The following is a 23,068-nucleotide window of genomic DNA, read 5'->3' on the forward strand; positions in this document are numbered from 1 at the left end:
GCCAAATCATCCTGTTTTAAAAACCCACAGGTGAAAACAAAAAAGACATCATGGGCAACTGGGCTGAGACTTTCCCCATTTGCTGCAGAGTGGACAGTTTCCAATGGTTCTTACCGGGGAAGGACCTTCTCTGTTGTCCCATCAGCACAGAATTTACTTCAGCTACTTAAAAAAAATATTTTTATTGTTTACCTATTGCATTATATATGAGATATCCTATGATAACATATTTTAAAATTATTTTTGTCTTGCTCATCAAGGGAAAATGTCCTCTGCTCTGAAAGGGAGGCCAGTTTTAGTACATTATTTGCCTGAACTTAAGCAATTCTGGCAAAGGCTGTAGGGCCATTTGGGCTGGTTTTTTTCTAGGTCTACTTAAAAACCAAGACTACCTATCAAACCTACCTGACAGTCTATTGGATGGCTTGAGTCACCGGTCGTGTCAGAGTTTTCATCACCAAAAGTTCTTTGACAGGACCATAGCAGTATGTAGCTTTCATTACAGAAGAGAGGGTGGAAAGTAATTCTTTATAATGGCCCCAAAATCCAAGCAATTCCAGCCAGTCTCATGAGATCAGCTAAAAAACCTGAGCAGTCAAGGGTTTTGGGTGTAGTTCACTTTTTTTTTTTTTTCAATCTTGTTTTGGCAATGTTGCATGTTTTTGGACGTTCAATGGACAAATGCATTTATGCACTTTTCTCCTTCCATGTACATGTGACAGTGCGCTCAGGAGCAGCAGCGCAGCAAAGTGAGGGATTTTTTTCCTGATAGTCCTGCAGTCAGCTTATCTTAGGCTGTTCAGACTCTCCAGCTTGGAATTCACAGTTTATTTCCTTTCATGCATTGTGGCCTTGGAGTTTTTTTCAGTCCCCGGCTAAATTAGTTCCTTTTAAAAAACTGAAGTGCTCTTGGCTAATCATTTAAATAAGTGAAGGGCACTTGAGTGTACAGAATGCATATCCAGCAGGAAAGCTGATGGAAGTTATTTTTTCTGAATCTCTCTTAAGATGACTCAGAAGATAAACAAGCACAGCGAGCCCGGGCATGCAAAGGCAGGTAGCAAAGACCTTTACACTGACGGCATTGACTTCTTCACTGGACCAAAAAGGGTCCAACCTGGAGGACTGCGATGCTGCTCTGAGACCCTCTTCCACCTGCCCTCCCTGGTCCTACTAGGTTATTACAACATATTACAACTCTAGGAATCTTATAATACCACCAAGGCAATTAATGAGGTAGGTTGTGAAATCACTTTTTTAAACGACAAATTGTTTGTTCGGGGGGGGAAAAAAAGATTTTTTTTTCATTAAAATCCTGCTCAGGTGGGCTATGCTGCAGCTGTGCTGTACTTCATTTTGTCTGGAGGACTACAAAGACCAGAAGATAAGCAGAGGATAGAGTGAGGAGAAAACAAATGGCAAAACACCACAAAGACAAAATGTAATTATAAGAGCTTGATCCTGAAGTCACAGAAGTGTCTGTAGAATCTTGACCTCTCGATCTACTTCTAGTGCCAAAGCCTTACACCATAGGTATGTAATCCACATTAATTTTGACATTTCTGAAATAAAAACCTTCAGTGTTTCATTTGAGGATAAGGCACTTTAATAGCATTCCAGTGCAGGTTGCTGACTGATATTTTAAAAAATGTTGCTTTGAAATTTTAAGAGACCCTCAAACTGGACTTTGGTGAAATGAACTGAATTATTCTAATTCCCTGTACTTACCAGCTGACAGCTGAGTATCCACTTGATCATATCACAGAATATACCTCATTTTGTTCCTCCGAGCACTTTATTTGGTTGTCAAAGTCATTAGAATATTCCTGCTATTAGAAGATGTATTCTCTATTGTATACGCAATCCTATTGTTTGAAGTTAATACAAGCCTGTTTGAAAACAGCAGTTTCCATAGGAACAGTTTTTCCAAATAAATCTTACATGGAGAAGTATGTCATAAATAATTGGTCCTGCCCTGAGGGAACCGTTAAACACCCGAAGAAAATGCATGGGTAGAGGCAGAGAAAAGCAGTGAGAAAGGCATAAAATGATGGCAAATGGGGAGAAGTACATATTTTTTGCCTATTCAGAATTTTTTTCAAAGTTAAAAAAGATATGAACATCCATTGTTTTCAGAACTTGGTGGATATAGAGTAGGAGTCCATATTTTATCTCTTAGGATCTTAGCCGTGTTCAAGATAAACTCCATGCATATCTCCTTAAATTATATTGTGGCGATATCTTGGGTTTAGTACATCTAGTTATCCACACTGCCACTTTACCCAACAAGAAGAATATACGCATGCTTACAGTACATTTTTAGAATGTAAATTTTAAAATGTCTAAATCTTATGTGACATCTTACAAAAAGGATAAGCATTATAACATCTTCACAGACTGTAATACCTGAGGAAAAAATGTGCTTGCCTCCAGTAAATAACGAGTCTCTCTGGAGAACACAATATGATGGACATTTTCACCAAGAATCTCCCAGGAGAACACATGTTTGCTCTCCTTTTAAGGCCAAGGAGAGTTCAGCGGGCATGTGCCAAAACCAGAGAAACGCTGCTATTTGATAATGTTTGTCATATAACAGCCCCCCACCCTGCTCAGCCAGCAGGTGTTAGGGGCTGTTTAGGGGTGGGCATGTGAAGGAATGGCCTCAGACACCCGCCTCAAGGGATGCTTCAGGAGCTGTGCCTTTGGTTACTTAATTTTACCTGTACAACTGGAGAGAGATGAATTTTCTCCTCTTCAGCAACAGGCTCGAAAAGCCTTGTCTGAGTCACAATTTCCAAACTATAAGAAAACTCTGAGCATATGTTTAAGGTAACTGTTTGCTTTGAATTATATTTTAATTCTGGTTAGTTTTTGACAGTTAATTATAAGCTTGGTGTGGAAGCCTCAGCAGTGATGGCCAAGGCAAAGAGCTGCCAGCTTGACTAAAAGCTCTGGATAGGATCCAGACCCAGCTAACTTCTGTAGGCATGTGATTTAATTTCCTGAGCTTTTGTCCTCTGCCACGACTTCAGGGTGGACAGCACAAGGGTATCGCTTTGTAAAGACGTGCAGCTTGCAGGAATCCCTGCCTGGAGAAAAGTGTCTCCATTAAATGCGAAAAGCTGAGTTTTCTGTTTGTTGGTGATGAGCTAAATTAGGTAGCAAATAATTGAGGAGGAGATTAAGCAGGCATAAAAATATCATTTACCACAATATCTTTCAGGGCCAGCTGCCAAGGAGATGACTTCTATCGTGCTGCCATTTATAACAGTGGGTCAGCCGGCTGAGCTGTCTGGATAGGTAAAAGAAATTCATCAGCTCAGTTGAAATATATAACTAGAGTATAAAGTATTTGAAGTGATCTGTTACATCTTCCTGCAAACCTTTTCCTTATGACAATGAGTAATGACCCTAAATTGCTTAATGTCTCCTCTACTTACACAACTGAGGCCTGCAATTATATTCTTTTTCATTTGGAAACTTGACACATTTGGTTAGCCAGAACTCTAAAAGAAAGTTATATCAAATATAAGGTTGAATTATGCTATTTAGTAAAGAACTGGCCCCCAAGCACCTCATTCAGTGCCCCTCATTCAGTGCCCCTCCACACTGGAGCCTTTGCTTGTACAAATCCAGATTGACTTCGTTAGACTTACACTGATTTACACAAGAATTTGAGTCCACCTGCTAATAATTGTCAACCCCTTTTGCCGGAAAATTATTCAGATAAGCCCCAGGGCAGACTGGAGGAATAGGACACAGGATGAGCATGTTGGTGGCAGGTCCCAGACGGTGGGTAGAAAAGTCAACAATTGTGAACTTGGGATGGAGTTTGGATCAGTAGAAATATACCTCTAATGCCTTGCAGTCTCACCTCTGTATACTTCGCTGTGACATTAGAAAAAGCGTGATTTTTTGCAACATTGAACTGCTGGCAAGCCCACATACACAGACGAACATGACAAAAATTTCTTTAAGTGCTGTGACTGGTTTTATTTGTACCAGAAAGGTACAACACTGGCTCCAGCAAACAGCACTAGAATGCACTTAAGAGGCCATGCATGGCTATCTGGAACTGTTTTATGGTTATGTCTCTTACATATTTAATTTTAAACAAAGGGATTAGGTTTGAGACGGTAATATCTGCTTCTGGGAGTGCCACCATCACAGTAGTCCTCTGCAAGACATATGTGTGTTACGTAGGACATTTATGGGTAGAGGTAAGTCAAGGAGTCTACACAAAATCTGGTAGAAAGATGGCATTTGCTATAGGCATCCACATTTCACCACCATAGAATCAGATTCACCACTGAAATCATGCGAGCCTGTGAAAGCAAGATCTTATGGTACCAGATGATCATAATGAACACAAGAAGCAGTGCTATCACCTGTAATTTGATATAAATGCAGCACAAACTCTTACGTAGATTCTATTATAGTCTTTCCAGATTATGGGCTGTGAAATTGCTATCTTGTAAGCAATGCTGGAGAAAGTGTAACAGAGATGGAATTTAAAACAGACAATTTGCTTCTGTCCCAAAACACAGAATTGCTGATAGGAAACAATAACACTTGCTAGAAAATGCTACTCAAATGAGAACGATAGCATTTCCTCTGCAGGAAATTATCTTAGGAGTAGAAAATACTTAAGTAGTAAATGACAAAACCCAAAAGCCTGTAAAAATGTTGTTTCTGTCAGGGAAACATTCCATAATCAAGACAGACAGCATTCCCATAGTCACTAATGAACCAGTGTAGTGTGTGCACATCTAATGAAGGTGCAGACCTAAATTTGCTCTTTTGGAAACCAAAATTGTGAAAAAAGAAGTTGCATGGTGTTTCTTTTTGAACATTTCTTGACTCTTTTTCTCTGAAGTCTCAGTCCTTTCACATCCAAAATGGACCCTGCTAGCCTCAAATGTGGTTAATTAATTCTGCCACCTAAACAGTAACTGTAACAGGCAGAAAAAGCACTGAAGATACCCCATTCAACTGTTGCCGTCCCTAAAAACCCTTAAAAACCATGAGTCATGCTCTTTTCCTCTCCCAGCAATATGATGATTAAATAATAATAGTCATGCTTTAGGGATTTCTTTTTATTTGCCTTCTGCTTCCCTACCTTGGAGTCACTTCACACAAGAAAGTTTTTTTCTCCATAACCACAAAAGTTAAAAACTTTCTTTAAAATTGAAAAGAAGGATCTACAGTAAGATCCTGATTCCAGGAACTGGGACTGTGAGAACTACCCTGAAGCTGTGAAATCACAATAAAACCATAAGAGCTGGCAACGGTGCAATTCCTCCGTGAGGGTGTTTTAATTTTATTGTTAATTTCCTCACTGTAGGGCTTAGAGCATGGAAGAGGGGACAGTGGAAAGGGATTTCCTCTTCTCAAGGCTGGGAAAGGTGCCTCGTAGATCCTGTCCCTGCCCTCTGATTCCTGTGTTTGTGGATGACAAGAGCTGCTCCCTGGGAACCTCTCGCCCAAGGGGGGTGGAGGTGAAGAGCATCAGGAGGTGGAAGGGGGAGCAATGCTTTAAAATGCGGGGGGAAGTGAGCCTCAGGTTTCATACCCCTGGAGGAGGGAGGCAAGAGAAGACAGGCAATCAAAGTGAATCCCCTGTGACTTGGCCAACCCAGGGAGCAGCCGAGGTCCCTCACCAGCTTTGTGCTTCAGAGTTACACAGAAACCCTCAGCCGTGGTCTAACACCACTTGGAGAAGAAAAGCCTCTTCTGCTGGCAGGTCATGTGGTCCAGCAGGCTCATTCAGTAAGAGTGGTGTCTAAATTAAGTAGTCAGGAAAATGCTTTCTTCCTCCTCTTGAGAGAATGAGAAGTCCAATTCAGCTTCTCTGGAGTAATTGCTAAAACTGAGATTTATCTATAAAAGATACGACCTAACCTTTGTTTGTTTTTTGTTTTTTTTTTTTAACAGAGTGGCAAGGCTGAGTTCATACATTTTTATAATTTCTGGATTTTCTTTTCTTAGCCATAACAGTTTAACAATAACTCAGCACCACCAACCAGTACTAATGTTGTAACTGTAGAGGTAGTTTTAATGTGTAATAGGTGAACAAAATATAGCCACTTGCAACTTCACTCCCTACCCCTCTAGTATTTCTCCCTAGACTGACTTATCTGATAATCTTATTTGCATTGAATGGTAAAGTTGTTGTCGAGCTGTTGTCACATCTCAGTAGACAGGACAGACTTTATGTTCTTCGAAGCTATTTAAATTCTTTTGGCTGGAAAGTTTGATCATACCCAGTGACTTCAAAAATTATACATAAATATTTTCTACGTTAATTTTGCCCTGCAAAAATCTGGATGTTTATCTTTAAACAACATTTTTTGCAGGATGGGTTTTTTTTTCCATAATATTTTAACCAAGCAGAACCTTGAATTCCTTTTTAGCACTGAGGCAAAAGTAAGAAAAAGGAAAAATAGAGTACACGTTTTTTGGTGGCAGTGTGTCTTTTTAGTGACAATACAGGGAATAAAAAAACTATAGAAAGAAATAAAAAATGAAACTGAAAAGAAGTAGTCTGCTAGCCTAAACCTCTGTCTAGATTGGACACCAGTGGATTTGGGAGTGAAAAATAAATTCACCTAAAGTGGTAGTTTCAGGAGACTATAAATTTTTTGTGATTTCAGGGTCTAGTTTTACCCTTTCTGGGATGGGAGCTGGCATGTGGAAGAAGAAGAAAAGGATGAGAGAGAGGTCTTCTTCTGTTTGGACATTTTCCAAAGGAATAATTTAAACCTTTTTCATTTCAAAATGGCATTTTATTTTTAAAGTCAAGTATTTTAATATCATGTTTTAAGGACTGAAGTGATCACAAAGTGAAACATTGTTCAGGTGAAGGGGTTCCATTTTTACATCAGCTTTTCTGGACTTTTTTTTTTTTTTTTTTTAAGTAAAACAGTGGGGAGAGGGTGAGGATTTCATCAACCAGCCAAAAGTTCTGTTGCTTGCTTACATCTAACCTTAAGTCAATAAAAGGGTTTTCATTAATTTTTTTGATATCACAGTCCTATGTAAATTTGTTTATGCTCTGTTCTAGGGGCAAGGGACATGACAGTAGGCTGTTTGCTCAAGGGCCTGTCATCTGTTCCTGGCTGCCTGGAAAGCAGGGTGGGAACGCCACTGCCTCACCACCTACCCCCCTAATATAAGGTGCATCTTTTGCCAGACTTCTGTAAAACCCCAGAGATTCACTCCTTCCCAGATCCAGTCATTGCACTGTTCCATCTCCAGTATTTTCAAAACTTCCAAACTGAGCGAAAACATACTGAATTTCCCAATTAATAAAAAAATAAAAAAAATCACTTAAGGTGAGATCATACAGTCCAGGGAACCACTCCAACATTTTACTTCCATCTATTCCCTGAAGACCAGGGACAGCTGCAGGATGTAAAATGGTTTGGGCTTTCGAGGTATGGGCACCTGCTCTTGATGTACTATAATGCCGGGGAGCAGCTGGCAACGCAATCGCCACGAATGGTTTTGTAAGGCCCTCCTGTGTGGCTGGTTCATGATCCTAATTCTCTAGGTCAGCATCAAGGAGGAAGAGTGGCTTCTCTCCACTGCCGCCAGGCTGTCATCACGTTATAACTTAAATGGTGGAAGGAGGTCAACAGCTAATAAATCTTGTGAGCAGACTCACCACTTTCCGACTGCAGTCCCTTTAGAGATTGTTGTTGCCTTTTTCCCTTTTCTTCTTTTACCCCCAGTGAACCTGTACATCTTCAGAAGTATTTGGCTTTTCCTGGCCTCTGACAAATGGAAAATGTTAGGCTTTGAATAGGAAGCTTCTGCTGTTGCCTGTTAGTCTTTGAAATAACCAGAGGAAATACATTGCCAGATTTTTCTTTTTTCTTAAGAGCTCTGAGATAAAGGTTCAGATTAAAGACAGGACTGTACAATTACATGAACTTTTCAAAGGGCATTTTTTCTCAGTAGCTTTGATTAAATTATTGAAAGGTTATTGCATTAAGAAAATGGTGCCATTTAGCTGTCCTCCCTGCTTTAGAGCTAGTTGTGAAAGAGCTGCATTACAGTCTGTTATAGTATTGATGGATACGCTCATAGTGTCAGGTTCACCAGTAACTCTGCTAAGACTCAGCAGAAAAGCAGCCTAGAGCCCATCACTTTTTTCCTTCTTCTCTTGTGCAAAAAAACGATCAGGAAAGGGCAAATGAGAGGTTGCATGGCAGATAATTAGCACAAAGGTATTTCTGAAATCTGAATCCTGAGTTGTTTGTGTCCTGAAGTATTTCATAGTAATGGATTATATTTTATACTCGCTTGGATTTCATGCTGTCTTGCTTGCCTATTCCCCACTTCACTTTGCTGTTTGTACTGCAGAGGCAATGTTAGGCTAGGCTGTTTCTTGTTCCAGAACAAAAGCAGAGACCCTGAGACAGCCAGATTGACTGGTGACAGCCCAAGGAACCACTGTTTTCCCCAGAAACATATGTAGCTGAGAGACATCCATCTACTATAGATACAGTACTGCTGCCTTCCAGAGTGGTGACAGAACAGGATGAGACATCTGCACTTGAGACAAGCCCCACAAGAAACAGGTATCTTAGTGGCTGGATACAAGACTGCTGCATCTGCTAGGGCGATGCCTTGTACTACACACAAAAACTGAAGGCTGACTTAAGAAGCCATGCTCTTTGTTGAATAGGAGATGTTCTGAGTGTACACTGTTAATTGCAGTTCTCTAAACCCCATATTTTCCTGTATTTCCCATTATTTCTGGAGCCTCCATGATTTGCCGTAGCTTGAAAATTGGTACAAGTATGATTGCTTTCCGAATAAACATCTTTCTGACCCAAAAGTAAAAATGTCTCAAAAGCAGCTTCAGGTGGCCTCATGCAGCAGCCGTAGGTGGCATGTTGCAGGCTGAGGTCGGCGGGGAGAGGGGAGCATGGTACCCTGTGTCGGTCACCCCAGCACAACTGAACCCCAAAAGAACTGCATCTCTGATAACAGCAGATTAACAGAGACAGTGCAGAAGCTCTTGTAGTTTAATGTTATGTCTACAAAAAAAAAAAAATAAAAATCAGGTGAAAGTTAACATTTAGTTCGTTCACTTCTCTAATGAAAACAAAACATGCTCTTCTCAGTCCCATGCCACATAATTTTTTGGTCCCTTTCTTAAAAATACATAAACATTAGAAAGCACTTAAGTACAGCTCTCTTCTTGAATATTTTTTGAGGACTCCTCTAGTTTATCATCATAGGGAAAAAATAAAGCCTGTCTGTGGGGCCCAGTCAAAGCTCTCCCACCAAGACCCTCAAAGACAAACCCATTAGTGTTTTATACTATGTAGTAACAGGAACAGCTCTCAGGGCACTCACAGAATTTCAGGTGTTAAAAGGGTTGATAAATGTCTGTAGATACTGAAAGTCAGGAGCTGCAGAGATGTCACTGTTTCGTGTCGTGCTGGCAGGGCACTATCAGGGCAAGCTGGCCACTGGTGCCCAAGATGTGCGGATTTAGCTGTCTCAAGGGTAACCTCTGCCTAGGCAGACTTGTCCACTGTGGCTTCAGCTGTGGAGAAGAGCTGATCAAAATAATATGGGAAAGTAAATGCACCTTTATGCAGAATAGATACTCCTCATCCTGTTCCAGCATTTGCTAGGGAAACACGAGTTATTGCAAGAGAACAGCAAAACTGTGCTGCACTCCCAGACAGAGTGGGGAGGTTTTAAGCCTATGTGTCTCCTTTCTGTGGGTTCTCTCTTCCCCAATAAAACACCCAGAGGTGGAAACCTCCTAGGTTTCTTAGTCATTGGTATTTGACTCTCTTCCACAGGACCATGGAAGGCACAAGCAGCAAAAATGAGGGAGGTACACCAGGAACACCTTCAGCATCTGCGCTGGGCACCCTCATCCAGTGGCCATCAGCTGAAATGTGGTAATTGAAAGGAGAAAAGGAGATGCTTGGCCAAGAGTTTGACAGAGGAGGGACGAAGGACCTCTGAGGGCCATGGAGAGGGGCAGTTCCAGTTCATAGTGTAAGTTGTGAAGTCAGTCCTTCACACCAAGGTACAACATTGATCATGCTGTATCTGAAGATCACTGAGACCTATTGATGTCCTCAGAGACCAGTTCATCCCTCCCTTATCCCAGGCTTTTTCCCAAACTTCTGCTGTTCAAAGTTACAGGGTTATTGAAACATCCTGCTGCCACAAAGCTCAAGGGGATGCTGTAGGGCCAAGGCAGGAAAGTCCCCGCAGCGGCTGGCATATGGGAGAGAAGAGAGTGTAGGGAGACCAGTGTGAGCAGTCTCTAATCTAAAGTATGCCTTACCACTCCAAGTTTCAGCAATTTGTCTGTACTAAAGGTAATGAAGTTGTGTTGGCATGCTGTACTAAAGGGCTGAATCCAGCACCCATTCAGTAGGTGACAGATTACAATTTTATTGTAAAATAAATAAAAAAATATTGTAAAAATAAAAAATTACCAATTCCCTTGCTAAAAAGCCATGTGGGGAAAACAAGTAATGTTTTTGTCTTTGAGGTATACCTTCTGTTTCTTATGTTCTTCTTTGATGGAACTTCAATGACAAAATTAAATATTAGGAAATGTTATGTTAACCTTGTCCACATATCCTGTACAGTCTGGGTTGTGTATAATACCTTGCTTAAATTTTTGGCAAATCCACTCCTGGTTTACAAACACCTAGCTCCTAGCAGAAATCTACTGTAGCTTGGAGAAGGTAATGAAAGAAACCACGACTGTAACTTCAGATGCTGTAGGCAGAACCCGGTGCAATGACTGCCTCAGGATATTGCAGAAGAACAAGCAACGACAACAGCAACTGTCAATACTGTCAGCCTCAGGGACTCCAAAATGAGTGTCTGCTGCTTAAACAGGATAGTCATTGGCTTAGGACAAGGATTAGCTAAGTTCTCTGGAGAAGACAAGACTGGCTTCAGATGTTTCCAACCAGCATGACAATTTCAGGCTTTGTGCTCATCTCAACCTCATTGCTTTCAGCATCCCTGGGCCGCAGCAATACTGTAGCCTTTCCCTGAATCCAGCGTGTTGTTTGCATAAGCCCCTGCTTAAACCTCATGTTAGACCTATGAGAATATACCTGGTGCACCTCTGGATTCATGAGCATGACCACAGTTATAGAGTTGAATGCACAAATGGTCCCTTTACTTGCATACCATGAAGGCACAGGCTAAAGCCAGGTAACACTGCGACGTACGGGCATGAGGCTCTCAGAAATTATCTCAGTGCTCTTGGATATTCTGCGCTTTTAAGTTATTTGGTATTAGCTGTGACCAAATACTTAAAATAAATACAAAATGTGTCCATTAAATACCAATTGACTGCAGAAGCAATTGAAAGCGTCCACAGTACCCTTCTCTTCTGCCACGTGCTGTGTAAAATGTTTCTGTGTCACGGTTCAGACCCCAGAGGGATGTGATGTATATGACAAGTAGCTCATTGTGAACAACGGGTCAGGTAGAGTTGAGAGCTCTGAATCCATTACCTTTCAGGGTCACTGAGCTGCAGGTTGTAAGGAAAACACCTTGCACATCATACCGCTGGAATAATAATAGGAATGAATAGAGGTGGAAAAGGTATACACAAAACAAACAGATATGCAGTATTTCAGTATGCAAGTATTAAACCTCTTGCTGAACAGGAAAAACAGAACAAGAATATCAAAGCCATACTCTGGAAGTTCTTTTACTACTAAAGGCAAATGGGTCTTTGAATCATTGCTGGCAGAGGCAGCAGAGGAAAACCTGTAGATAGGAGGAACAAAGAACCACAACCAAAAATAGAAGAATCCATATTTCCTTTGATTTATGTGCTTTATGAAGCACAGAGGGCACTGCACTCTCTCCAGGACCATCACTCACATTTCCTAATTCTCACCTCATGCTACAGGCCAAGGAACAGTCAGTCAAGCCCGAGCAGGGGAAAACGGTAACCAGAACACATCAGCTGTGAAAATCTTTAGCCATGAGTAGGCAGGTGCATGGTTTGCAACCAAGGAGCATTGTTGCCTTGATAAGCAGTGTTATTCTGTGCAGAGTCACCAACAGAGTGCATTTATTGGGTTGAGGCAGTGCTTAATACATGCCATCAATACCTTTTAGGCAGTGGACAGCGCTCTAGCAGCTGCTGTTCTGTATTTTCCTGCCAGAAACATAGTACCGAGAAGGTAGCTAGTCATCTCCACTCCTGTGCTGTCAATGAAGGTCTCAGAGTTTTTTAACTGATTAGGTTTCAGTTCACCATGCCTAATTTTAGGCACCGAAATAACATGCCTAACAGTCCCCCCATATATTCAGAGGCTCTGAGTCCATTTCTGAGATGCCTCAAAATTTAATGACCTCTGCCAGTATCTATCCCTCCCTGCTGCTTATAGAAGGCTAGTGCAAATAGGGTCCCAGTGTAAAAACTTCTAGATCCCTTACAGTAAACTTCCTGTTCTGTTCTACTTCAGGATATCACTGTGTCAAAGGTTTCTGTGATACCATGCTCCTGTTCTTATTTGCTTACTCTTAAAAGAGCAGCTCCTCTGTCTGGGGTCCTTCACCCTCAAGGATAATAGAAAAGTTGTAGTTGCACCTTGGAATTAAAGAAGACATCTTCTCCTACCAACTGCTTTCAGTAAGTGATTAGGAAAAGTTTTCTTCCTAGTATCAAAGGATTAATACATGGGGCATTGTAGAGGAATGAAGGCAGTGGGTTGGTTAGCATTCGTAACATGCAGCTGTGGCCTTGCCTCAGAGGCAGTGGGTTGATTGACATGGACGATGTGCAGCTGTAGCTCGTCCCGCAAAGTGGTTAAATAACTCTGAGGAGTGGGTGAGAGAAGGTGCTGGCTGGAGGAGGAGCAGTGTGGTCTGGTCTGGTCTGGTCTGGTCTCTGGAGGAAGGAGAAACAGTGTGGCCAGTAGAATCTGACTGATGGTAAAAGCCTTGTTGCAGCCTGATACCCTTGCTTGTGTGGCAACAATTTGTGCCCCGTGTGAGGCTGACTGAGTTGGGCTTTGACTACAACAACTGGTGCCCAATGTAGCTGAGCCAAGCGGCAGAACCTGCGACCCATAACAGACACTGTGAGAGGTGAGCCAATGGGTGCATTGCAATATTTGTTGTCTGTCTTAACTCAAATTGCAGCTGGGCATCAGGCACTGAACTGGCTTTAGCTGAAAAGACCACACATGTGAAATCCATGGCTAAAATCAAGGCATTATTAATGCCATGAACCTTTACATCTCACAACACTTTCGTAGGTGATCAAGTTATTCTACAAACAGGCAAAACATAACAAACACACTTGAGACCACACTCAGACACACTTGAGCCTTCTTTCCATGATTACATACTCCATTTTCTGACACTAAATGCTCACCACTTCAGAGAGGTACTGCAGTGCTTTTCTGCTCTATCCTTTTCTTAAGTTCTTACACCCTTCTCTTTCACTAGTCGCAGCACATGTCATCTTAACCTGTACTTTGTCACGCTCGCTGATGCTTTTCTCTCCTGGGCAAAACAGGGGATGCCAATCTGCCCCCCTGTACTCTGCTGCCTGCTCTTCAGGTGGTGCCAGCCATGGCTGAGCGTGGGCAGAGCGGCAGGGGGTGTGAGTGCCAGGGGTCAGCAAGACAGCCCACCTCTCCCCTGTGCTGCGGGACGTTGCCTTTGTGCATCAGACACCCGATGGCTGTCTCCCAGCATCAGCCTCCAGCTGAAACACAGACACCCTGGCGGACACTCTGTGAGAGCGGAATTAACTCCTGATCTCTGCAAAAAAAAATGATACCACTAAAAGTAGAAGAGATATCAGACAATCCTCAAATTAATGGTAAGGAGTCAAACTAGACCATTTTTGGTTTTTTGTGGTTTGTTTTTTTTTTATTGGCTGTGGTTTATATTTAGGGTTCTGTGTATGTTGCCACTGACTGTCCACAAGTGATTGTCACTGCTCATCAAAAGAACCTTTGATCAGTGATGCCCGCTTGCTATGATTATCGCCATTCAGAAACATACAGCTCCATTTTGACACAAAATACAGATAATGTAACAGCTTGGCCTTGCTATTTTCCGGGGAACCCAAGATGTTCTTCCACCAAGTTTGCTGTGACACAGTAAAAACATCTCAATTTATTCTAAGTGGCCTCATCTCACAGGCCAAAGGCAGTGCTCTTCCATGGTTGGAGGCACACCATCAGACGATCTTTTGCAAGATATTATGTATATCAATGATATTATATATAATACAAAGAAAAAACTTAAATGTGTGCTTTTTCTAGTATGATTTATTTTCATTTGGAAAGTACTGAAATATTCCCCTTGCAATATTCTGAGAGCACATGCAGTGCAATTAATATGGTAGCTATGCCTCTGAACAGGGAAGAAAATACTTGTTTTATAGAAGTGTGAATATGTTTTGAGCAAGGTAAAATTATATCTGTATATTTGGGGGGGAATTCAATACTAATCCCATCTGGACCTGATGTTTTACTGAAATGAGATCATCAATTACTGTCTGTGTTTCCTCATGAGGTAATGTTTTATTTAAATTGTTCCTGATTTCTTCTGACAGTTTAGGCAAAGGTAATTTTCATAAAAAGGACTTTTACTGCTTTCAGCTTTTTTCCTCAATATATAATTCCTAATAGAATTTTTGAGGCACTGGTGATTCTCTAATTTTATCTCTCTCTGATGTGTATGCATGCATAACACAGCCCCTGAAACCTTTACTTTCTTGAGTTGTGATTAAGTGTGATATTAGTCATCTAGATTACAGCAAATTCAAGAAGTAGTCTTAGATATATCTATATATCTATGTATATCTCTGCATGAATTCCTCCTTCACTTCTTTGCTAAGAAAAAAAATTACTGTTTTGTTTCCCAACTCTAAAAATAAAGGATAGGTCTATCAGTTACCATCATCGATCTCCTTAAAGCGTGGCTTGCTTCTAAACTAAGTTGGACATCCCCTAGCTGTCACTTTCTCTGCTACCTAACCTTGTATAGCATCCACAGAACTTGTGGTACCTCCCCAGAAGTGTGTTCATACCAAAGCTTGAAGAGGCGAAGTCCAAGAGGAAAGGTCTTTGTGCTGGAATTACTATTATTGTTATCACAGACTTTGTTTCCAAGTGAGAACAGGTGATTGAAATGCAGTAATTTCTATGCTGAAAGCAAAATAGGAGGTGTAGAACAAGTGGAGTTACATATTATTTTCCTGTCAGCAACAAAATATCACTTCAACAATAAATTTTACTGCAGAGTGAGTAAAAGAAACCCACAAGTGAATGCAAGAAACTGCCTTCCAATAGCCTGTGTTCCAGAAAAGGCCTGAATTCAGAGCTTATTAAAACGTGTACTTATGTACTTGGTTACGCAGCAGGAAAACATTATCCTAATATACTGCAGCATAACTGAAGAAACTTTCACTGAAATGATGGGAACTAAGGACAAATGAGACAACCGTATGAATAAAAAAAGATGTAAGCCAGAAGGCAATCTGGTGGTATCATCTGTAAACTTCCCTCTGGCTACAGATGTATGGGGGAGGTCTCTCTGGGTTTGCTGAAGCATTACTGGGCTGTGAGGCCCCCACCTCACCCCAGGTGTCACTCAGTCGATTCAAGGTTCAGACCATACTGTGACATCTGTTCTGGGAGATGAGCATGCTGCTCAGGTCAAATGGTGAGTCCCTGCTAGCCCATGGTGACTTCTGTATTCAGCACCACCAACTCTGGTGTCCTGCAGCACCGCAGGTGTCATGCTTGGAACAGTACAGAAGTGTTTGGAGTGTTGTGGTGTGGAATCAGTGCCACTCCATACACTTTTTGCCCATGCACACTATTTGCCCATGATGCCAAATAACCTCAAGTTCAGCATAATGTACGAGGCCTTATGACTAGTTTCAGACCTGCTTAACTCTATCAAATGGTAGTAGACATAGCTGGTGTTGAACATGATGAATGTGATCCTCCATAGTGCCCCCCTTATCATCTATCTGTTCCACTCTGAAAGGCTGAGAAGGTTCCATTCAGCCCATTTCAGGACAGGTTAGGAAATGAGGCATAAAGTGAGCAATAAGGCCTTATCCCTTAAAACCCATCATTATGCCTGAAGTTAAAGGAAATGTTTCCTGGTTAGACATCTTCTGCATCTCCTACTCTTGTTTTCTAATTTCAGTATAAGATAAAATCTGAAATTAATTGTAACTAATATGGATATTGATGTTTTTGTGACACATTGAATTACACCATACCAAGTCTCTGTCACTGAAACTGTCTCACTGTCTTCTTACATTTGCTTTGGCAACCAAACCAACGTCTACTTTGTTTGTGAAGTACACAAGCAAAGATTTATAAACATGATAAGCACATTTAAATATTCACAGATGTCAGAAGGCATTGAAACTAGTTCCCATGCTAGCTCAGCATATCAAATATGTTTAAATACCCACAGATGTCAGTGTGTTGCAACAAGTTCTCATGCCATATCAGCAAACAAAATTTAAACAGTTGCTTTGCAATGGATGTTTCAGTACAATTAGTGTCTCTGTCATGTTTTCAATAACACTTTTCAAGCAGGAAACCTGCCATACACAAGCTCCTTTATCAATTCCCTACTTGCTTCTGTCTTAGCTGCTCCGTTACAACTGTATTTCCTTTTCAGAGATGCTGGGGACAAAATAGATATTGACTTATTAAGGGAGGTTTCTACATCAACTCCATTCTTCCAGTGATAATTTGCTTGTCATTACTGTTACATAATATTTATTTGACAAATTTAATCAATTTGCCAGTAAAGCAATTACCTCAGGGGCTTTACTTGAATAGCGCCCAACTGAGACAGACATGGTTTTAGCAAGCTAAATTGAAGGGACCAGAAACATATGCTGACTTATAAACAATGGGGGACATACTTTGGAAATAGAGATCTAGATCGTTCTGACAGCCCATAGCCAGCATATACAAAGGAAGAAATTCAGTATCTTTCAGTACACAGATATCTGAATGCAGCCAGTAAGATGTCGTATGTGAATTTACAGTGTGTATGGGCAGGGAGGGCAAGGAGTCAAAACCAGCACTGCCCATGTTAACTGGAAGGGAAATTAACCTCACCCTCTATCCTAAGTGGAGGTATTTAAAAGACATGTAGAAGTGTGCTTAGGCACATGGTTCGGTGGTGGACTTGGTAGCATTGGGTTTACAGTTGGGCTTGATGATCTTTTCCAACCTAAATGATCCTATGATTCTAGGAAATGTGCATAGGCACTTGGTTTAAGTGTTCTGTAATAATTTGTAAGATTGATGCTTTATACCTGAAGTTAGAAATAATATAAAATACTTTTCATCTGAGGAATGCCAGCATCTTGAATGAACAAACCAAACCAATATATTCCACCACCAAGAAGAGCTACAGTGGTTTCCTAATGAATATGTAATACCTACATAAACATTTTTATTAGGCACAAGTCATCATTTTTTCATATCCATAAACACAGTGGACCATGTATGAAATTACTACTTTTCAAGAGAGTGAGTTGTGTTTCCTGTTGTAAACCATCACGGAACTGCTGTGTGGTTTCTGCTAACAAGGTTCTTTGGGAGATCTTTTCTCTTCTGTTGGTCAGGAGCCATATGGCAATGACAGAGCCACATTTTTAGATAACTCATTTGTTTATCTAACAACAAAAAATAACTAATAGATTAATCTAGCCTGGAAGAACTGTCATGCTCTAATTCAACAGCTTGCTTCAGTCTTAAGAGCTCTGAAAGAATTTAAAACCCTGTTGCTTCCACAGTACGTGGAAGCTTAAAATTTCATCCTGAGATTTTGAATCTGTTACAGAGCAAATATTCATATCTTCTCCTGGTCTGTCAGAATGCAACTGACTTTTTTGTTCAGTTTTTATTCAAGTGCAGCTCTTGTGTTGATAATACATTAACTCTACTAGTATGAGTCAAAAGGAGAAAAAAAAAATTGTAACTAAATGAAGGGCCTGGTTGGAGGTTCTTTTCTGCGATGTTAGAGTCCAAAGTTAGGCAAAATATTTCTCCTGAGCTAAGTATTTCCATTTACTCAGCATCTATCTAATCCTCTGTTAACATGGGCAGTAACTTACCAATGTAGACCATCTGAAACACAATCATCACAGAAGTTCAGCTGGATCGTCCACCACACATAAATAATACGTGCTGGTGGGGCAGACACAAGCTAGCTGATGAACAGAACCTTTCCTTTCCACTTGCTTTGATACGTGCTCCCACCCCTAGTTGCTTCTCTCTGCTCCCTCCTGTGAAAAGCTCTCATTCCCACCTATTGCCTTCCTATATGCCGAGTTCTCACCTCTCACCAGTGGTCGCACAGGGAGCAAAATCCCCATCAGGCAGAGCTGGTCAGGGATGCAGATTCCTGTGTGGTGGACATCAGACCCTGCAGACAGTGGAGGCATCACAGCATCCCTGGTGATGGCTGGCAAGGGAGGACACAAAGTGGTCCATGCTGTTCAGCTCAGCCACTAGCCTCTTCGGAGGAGATGTGCTGGCATGGGTGATGGAATCAGCAAGCGGCTGATGTAGAGGATGGAGGAGCAGGAAGCTGCTCCAGGGGAGCAACGGGAAGGAGGAGGAAGGGATTGCTGAAGAAAGAGGTTGCTGGATTACTCTGAGATAGCTGAGAAGAGACTTGCACAGCTCCCCACACCCCACTCTGTTCAAACTGGCCCTGAGCAACATCCCCCAAAATAAATGTTCTTCTCACAGAGCGTCACGGGACTATGCAGTTCTTTTTTTCATTTCAAATAGGAGTCAGAGTCTAATGCAGTGGTTAGTGCTAAAAAAAAAAAAATTTCAAAGTTTTAATAACTGGTGGGATAGTGATTAAAACACTGGAAAAAAAAGTGAAGCTGTGTGGAGATCCGATTGAGTAAATCTGAGGGATGTGCTTTTTTAAAGTTAATGAAAAGTCTTTGGTAAGCTTAGTCATACCTGTAAACTTTGATGTGGTATCAAGTTGATCAGTTTGACTGAAAGATTTTGATAACTGCAAATGTACTATGACAGAGTCTACTGTAAAGAAGTGTGCTGATTTTGGCTGGGATAGACTTAATTTTCTTCTTAGTAGCTGTTACAGTGCTGTGTTTTGGATTTAGTATGAGAATAATGTTGATAACACACTAATAGTTTAGCTGTTGCTACGTAGTGCTTACTCTAAGTCAAGCCTTTTTCAAGTTCCTGTGCTCTGCCAGCGAGCAGGTGACCACCACGTGATCAAGTCATTTTTAATCCAGAATGAGCTACTGTTTTGGTCAGATCAGAGGTATTCCCCATTCCTTTCAACACAATTTGGTCTTACTGAGCAGTTCCTGCAATGTAAAGAAAAAAAGTATAGAACTGTTAATATACAACTGCTTTGTGCATGCCTGAGCTTACAAAACCTAAGCCAAAGATACTGTGGCTTTTATGTTAGTGCTGCCTGTGACTCCTACACTGCAAGAGGCTGTGAAGCACAGTCAGTAAACTCAGAGGGATTGTTGAAGGTCATCTGAACAAATCTGAAAATTATCTGTTTATAATGATACAACCATAAACTGGACCTGTAAAACCAGATCTTCACATCAGTTGGACTGCTCTCGAACAATACCACAAACCTGAATATCTATTTATCAAAAATTTTACATTTAACATATGCAAAAGGCAGATTTATTTTGCTATCAGGAATGACTGAAGAGTAGCATCCTTTATTAGGTTGTACCTAATATACAGTGATAATAGCTTACAATACTTAAGCTCTAAGGATGGTGATTTGGGCATATGAAGACCCACCAAGATTATTTCCTCTGCTTGGGCTTAGACAGGTACAGCAATTAGCCTGTTCTGACTTCCTCATCAGTCATCTGATTGCTTGGGAAGGATGAACAGGAAAGCAATGCAACAAATTCTGGATTTTGGCAGAAAGTAAAGGAAAGAAACAAAAGACAAATATTTCTGGCTGGATGCTGTCCGTGAAAATACCATTTTTAACATGCAGGTATTGTCGTGTCCTGAATGAGACAGAAATAGGCTTCTGCTGTATAATTAATCACCCTATGATCTGCCTTTAGAGAATATTGTATTTCACATGTTAACAAGACTCTCAAAGTCATAAGAAAACTTAAGGTGGTAAGAACTGAATTAAAAATAAAAGAATATCCATGGAAAAGCAAATTTTTGCTTGAACATTTTACTGGAGTTTTCTTTAAAACAGACTTTTTGGATGATGGTGAACACACATGACTGAAAAGTAGCTATTACCCAGAAGAACATGATATTACTCTCATATTGCTGGTAGTGTCCAGCTCTTCAGACTATACCACCAGGTAAAGCAAATTACGTTTGATTCTGGCTGATGAAAGCCAATAGAATACAGTGAACTATTCATGGCAAATTTCACTTTTTAAATCTTGATAAAAAGCTTCAAAATCCCTAACCATTTTTATGTTTTCCTTTTTAAGGATGCTGGTGCTAGGGTAATCAGTGCTCAGTATTTGTATAATGTAATATTAGTTGTATACAAGCCTATCATGCCTTCTGTGGGTTGAAAAAGATTCAGAATATCAAAATTTATTATCTTCAAGAGTGGAACTAACATTGGTCATGGTAGCTACTTTTTTGGGTTTTCTACTGTGGCCAAAGGAAAATGATATGACCTTATCTATGCTTTATGTACATTGACACCTAGTTTCTGGGAATCCGCACAAGTATAGACTTTCACAGCAAGGCTAGCTAGAGGGCTATACTGTATGCCTCAGATAGTCTCAAGCTGTATTCCAAACCAGGAAGAACAAAATCCACTGTTATTTCAATATTTTTATTTTAATTTGGTTTTGCTGGTTTGTGCATTTTAGCTTTGTCATTTTCATTATTGTAGCTTTTGTGCTTGTGTGTGTGTACCTGATTTTATTTCCTGTTCTTAGTGTTTTGCTATTTTTTTCTGTCTCAGGATTCATGTAATGTTAAAAATGATTATCTGTTCATCACAGTGTTTTTGGTGGAAGGGTCACAAGAACTATTTTCACTAGTTTGTGAAATGTTCCCCATCAGGGATTCATAAACAGCCAAATTCCATAAATAGCCAAACATATGATCTCTGACATATACAGTCAATCAGGTTTTTATTATTGCTACCTATCAGGTGGAACAACAGCCAAGAGAGTTGTCTTGACAGATGGGGGGGGGGGGGGGGGGGGGGGGGCGCGGAGAGAGAAGGAAGGAAGAAAAATAAAAGGAAAAGAGAAAGAAAAAGGAAGGGAACACAATCACTGTTACTCATCTGAGGCATGCGTTGGTTACATGAAATATACACCTGCTTGGCTATCTCTTTTCTTGGTTCAGTGATACAGATTCTGCTCTAAAATTTGTCAGGAACCAGTGATTTTCCTTTTGTCTTAGAATTATTGTAGACCTTTGAAATTTCTGCAGGGATAGACTGAAAAACAGATGCTGGAGGGCAGAGGAAATAAATAGTCTTGCTAAGACTGTGGTGCAGGAGTCCAAGGGGAGGAGAAAGGAGCAGCATTACCCAGACTGCTAAAGACAGATGTCTGCTTTCCCAAATCTCCTGTGGAAGCAGAAAACAGCAGAGAAATCTGATCCCCTCTTTCCACAGGAGCGAAAAACTTCTGTATTTCCATCACGCTTGCAATCAAGGAACAAGAGAGAAAATACAGGTTCCTTATTGTGGGCTAAGATAATCCCTGCTTCTGTTGGTCAACAGGCCTAAAACTGTGAGGCTTAAGCCAGAACGGGAAGAATATTAACACAGCCCTCAGGGGCCCAGTGCATCATCTGGCAGCCACTATACAGCACAGTTCTGGTTTGTTAATATCCATTAATAGTCATGTGGAACATGAGAACCTGAATCGCACTGGCTGAAAAGAAGTGTATGAAAAGCATTCTATATATTTTTAGAAGTGGTATTCAACATTGACATCTTCTAAGTTTCAAAGGAAAATGGTCATAATCCTTTCTTTTCCCCATATTCTTCTGCTTATGGCGAAAAAGAATAAGATATAGAAAGTGCTTTCTCTGATAAAAAAATACTATAAAAAAATGAAAACCACAATCAAAAGTAAAACATATTTTTTGTAAAACTTCTAAAAACTGAAATATTTTTCACTCTTTCTATTCCAGATCATCAGATTTACGGGAAAAATTTATTCAAACTTTTTGTCTCGGTTGAAAACTGATTTCCATCTTTTAACATTGTTTTGATGGGAAAATTCTGTCAGCTCTGACTTGATGATTACCCACACCAGGTCCTGGTGTAGGGGAACATGCAGCAACTGGTGGGAACAATTCTCATCCACGGTCTAGATTTCTGAGTTCAAAGGAAACACAGGTGCAGAAGGGTCTTTGAAGCTGCACTGTGGATTTTTAAGTCTACCTGTGTCTGGGAACATAGAGCTGATATAGCTGGACGTGTTGGGAGCTGATGGATGAGTATTAACAATTTCTCTCAAGTGGGGAAGCTGGAGATCAAGTCTCAGAAGACTTGTCCCCTTCTTGCTGCACGCTGGCATCAGCGTGCTCAGGATCCTGCAAGGATCATGAAGTTGCCATGCTGTACCATAGTATCAGCAGGAATGGACCTGTCAGTGTCCATGTGAATACGGGCCACTCCTTCTGAGGAGCAGGCTTGGAAGCTCCAAATCTACAGCTCAGAGGCAGTCTGAAGAGAATCTTCAAAATTCATTCAGCCAGAAAAACTGGCACTGGTTAACAAAGTGTGCATAGCTGCTATGATTTAACTCTTTCCCCCAAGCTGCAAGTAGTGATTTTTTTCTTCAAACACTAATAAAATGCACAGACACCTTGTTCCCACTTTGCCTACCTCTATTCCACTGACATCAGCGCTGCTCTTCAGAGTAATATTGGTTGAGCATGTTAGCAAACACGGAAAGTATTCGTAATTGTCAGATCATCTCATGCCATCAGCAGGCACTGGAGGCAATTAATATTTAATCATTCATTAGGAACACACAGAGCCAAAAAATAACATAACTTGCCTTTAA

At 40.8% G+C, this 23,068-nt stretch overlaps 2 long non-coding RNA genes across 4 annotated transcripts in view; one reads left to right on the forward strand and one right to left on the reverse strand.

Annotated features, from left to right (window-relative positions):
- Window positions 1–23,068, reverse strand: part of LOC130157735 (uncharacterized) — a 51,758-nt gene that overhangs the window by 16,489 nt on the left and 12,201 nt on the right. The window lies entirely within an intron of this gene.
- On the forward strand, window positions 912–10,537 carry LOC130157734 (uncharacterized). 2 transcript variants are annotated; one of them, XR_008824999.1, is made up of 4 exons: window positions 912–1,236; window positions 1,324–1,533; window positions 8,402–8,585; window positions 9,828–10,537. It is a non-coding gene; the product is annotated as an uncharacterized LOC130157734 (long non-coding RNA). The 2 variants fall into 2 exon arrangements; XR_008824998.1 differs by lacking the exon at window positions 8,402–8,585 and having other exon boundaries at window positions 915–1,236.

The sequence above is a fragment of the Falco biarmicus genome, chromosome 12 (genome assembly GCF_023638135.1).
Source record: "Falco biarmicus isolate bFalBia1 chromosome 12, bFalBia1.pri, whole genome shotgun sequence".
In the NCBI taxonomy this organism is placed as follows: Eukaryota; Metazoa; Chordata; class Aves; order Falconiformes; family Falconidae; genus Falco; species Falco biarmicus.